At 40.3% G+C, this 2,918-nt stretch overlaps 1 non-coding gene across 1 annotated transcript; it reads left to right on the forward strand.

Annotated features, from left to right (window-relative positions):
- The first annotated feature begins 1,243 nt into the window (after nt 1-1,243).
- On the forward strand, nt 1,244-1,315 carry TRNAF-AAA (transfer RNA phenylalanine (anticodon AAA)). The gene has a single exon. It is a non-coding gene; the product is annotated as a tRNA-Phe (tRNA).
- The last annotated feature ends 1,603 nt before the right edge of the window (nt 1,316-2,918 follow it).

Below are 2,918 nucleotides of genomic sequence, written 5' to 3' on the forward strand. Positions count from 1 at the left end.
ATGAAATAAAAGTTATATGATAACATTTAAATGAAATACTGTGTACTCTAATATTAGAGGTTCACATATTTTAAGTTACCATTATTTGATATTTTAAATGGTAAAGAGAGAAAGGACTCAATTATGGCATTTTCTAGGAATAATGATGAATGAATATACACATTTATCTAAAACACATCAATTAAAAACACTCTGATAGATATAGACAGATTCTCTTAGGGAGACTAATAGCTGGTTTAAGAAAAAGTATTGAAACCCTGTCTATGAACTATTACTTCTTAGTTATGAACTTTTCTCTTGACTTCCTACTTTTGCATTTCAATCCCCTGTGATTAACAGAATATATATATATATATATATATATATATATATATATGATCAACTTTAGCTTTTTCAACATTGGTGTTTGTGACATAGACTTGAATTACTGTGATTTTGAATGGTTTGACTTGAAGATGAGCCAAGATCATTTTGTCACTTTTGAGACTGCACCCAGGTACTGCATTTTGGACTCTTTTGTTGACTATGAGGGCTACTCCATTTCTTGGAAGGGATTCTTGCACCAGAAGTAGATATAATGGTCATATGAATTAACTTCACCTATTCTTGTCCATTTTAGTTCACTGATTGCTAAAATATTGATGTTTACTCTTGCCATCTCCTGCTTAACCACATTCAATTTACCTTGATTCATGGGCCTGAAATTCCAGGTTCCTATGCAATACTGTTCTTTACAGCACCAGATCTTACTTTCATCACCAGACACATCCACAGCCGAGAATCATTTCTGCTTTGGACAGTCACTTCATTCTTTCTGGAGCTAATAGCAGCTGTCCTCTGCTCCTCCCCAGTAACATATTGGATCCCTTCTCACCTGGAGGACTCATCTTTTGGTGTCATATCTTTTTTCCTTTTTATACAGTTCATGGGGTTCTCATGGCAAGTATACTGGGGTGGTTTGTCATTTCCTCCTCCAGTGTATCAGGTATATGCAGAGCATATCATGCAAAATGCCGGGCTGAATGAGTTACAAGCTGAAATCAATATTGTCAGGAAAAATAGCAACAACCTCAGATATGCAGATGATACTACCCTAATGGCAGAAAGCAAAAAGGAGCTTAATAGTCCCTTAAAACTGAAAGTGGAGTCTCTCAGACATGTCCAGCTCTTTGTGACCCCATTGACTGTAGCCTGCCAGGCTCTTCCATCTATGGGATTTTCAAGGTAAGAATACTGGAGGACTTCCCTGGTGGCTCAGATGGTAAAGCGTCTGCTTAAAATGCAGGAGACCCAGGTTCAATCCCTGGGTTGGGAAGATCTACTGGAGAAGGAAATGGCAACCCACTCCAATATTCTAGCCTGGAAAATCCCATGAACAGAGGAGCCTGGTAGGCTACAGTCCATGGGATCACAAAGAGTCTGACACAACTGAGCCACTTCACTTCACTTTACTTCTCCAGGGGATCTTCCCAAGCCAGGGATTGAACCTGGATCTCCCACATTACAGGCAGACTCCTTACCATATGAGCCACCAGGGATACCCAAAGAATTTCTTGATGAGGGTGAAAGATGAGAATAGAAAGCTGCTTAAAACTCAACATCCCAAAAACTAAGATCATGGCATCTGGTCCCATCACTTCATGGCAAATAGGAGACAATTTGGAAGCAGTGGAAGCAGTGACAGATTTCCTCTTCTCGGGCTCTGAAATCACTATGTATGGTGACGGCTATCATGAAATTAGAAGATGACTGCTTCTTGGCAGGAATGCTATGACAGCCTAGACAATGTGTTAAAAAGCAAAGACGTCACTTTGCCGACAAAGGTCCAAATAGTCAAGACCGTAGTCTTGCCAGTAGTCATGTACTGATGTGAGATCTGGACCATAAAGAAGGCAGAATACCAAAGAATTAACACTTTTGAACTGTGATGGAGAAGACTGGAAGCTGGAGAAGACTCTTGAGAGTCCCTTGGATAGTCAGTAGATTAAACCAGTCAATCTTAAAGGAAGTCAACTGTGAATCCTCATGGAAGGACTGATGCTGTAGCTGAAGCTAGCTCTAGTACTTTGGTCACCTGATATGAAGAGACAACTCATTGGAAAAGACCCTGATTCTGGGAAAGATTGAAGGCAGAAGGAGAAGACAGCAACAGAGGCTGGAATGCATCACTGATTCAATGGACATGAACTTGGGCAAATTCCGGGAGATGGTGAGGGAAAGTGAAGCCTGACATGCTGCAGTACATGGGATTGCAAAGAGTCAGACAATGTGGCAACAGACCACCACCAACATGCACTTATCTCAAGGTCAAAATATATCAACTGAAGAGAATCTTGAAAGGGGAATTGAGGGGAGATGGGAAAGACTAGAGATCTCTTCAAGAAAATTAGAGATACCAAGGGAACATTTCATGCAAAGATGGGCTCGATAAAGGACAGAAATGGTATGGACCGAACAGAAGCAGAAGATATTAAGAAGAGGTGGCAAGGATACACAAAAGAACTGTACAAAAAAGATCTTCATGACCCAGATAATCATGATGGTGTGGTCACTCACCTAGAGCCAGACATCCTGGAATGTGAAGTCAAGTGGTCTTTAGAAAGCATCACTATGAACAAAGCTAATGGACGTGATGGAATTCCAGTTGAGCTATTTCAAATCTAAAAGATGATACTGTGAAAGTACAGCATTCAATATGCCAGGAAATTTGAAAAACTCAGCAGTGGGCACAGGACTGGAAAAGTCAGTTTTCATTCCAATCCCAAAGAAAAGCAATGTCAAAGAATGCTCAAACTACCACACAGTTGCACTCATCTCACATGCTAGTAAAGTAATGCTCAAAATTCTCCGAGTCAGGATTCAGCAATATGTGAACCGTGAACTTCCAGATGTTCAAGCTGGTTTTAGAAAAGGCAGAC

Source organism: Bos indicus, chromosome 17, assembly GCF_029378745.1.
Source record: "Bos indicus isolate NIAB-ARS_2022 breed Sahiwal x Tharparkar chromosome 17, NIAB-ARS_B.indTharparkar_mat_pri_1.0, whole genome shotgun sequence".
In the NCBI taxonomy this organism is placed as follows: Eukaryota; Metazoa; Chordata; class Mammalia; order Artiodactyla; family Bovidae; genus Bos; species Bos indicus.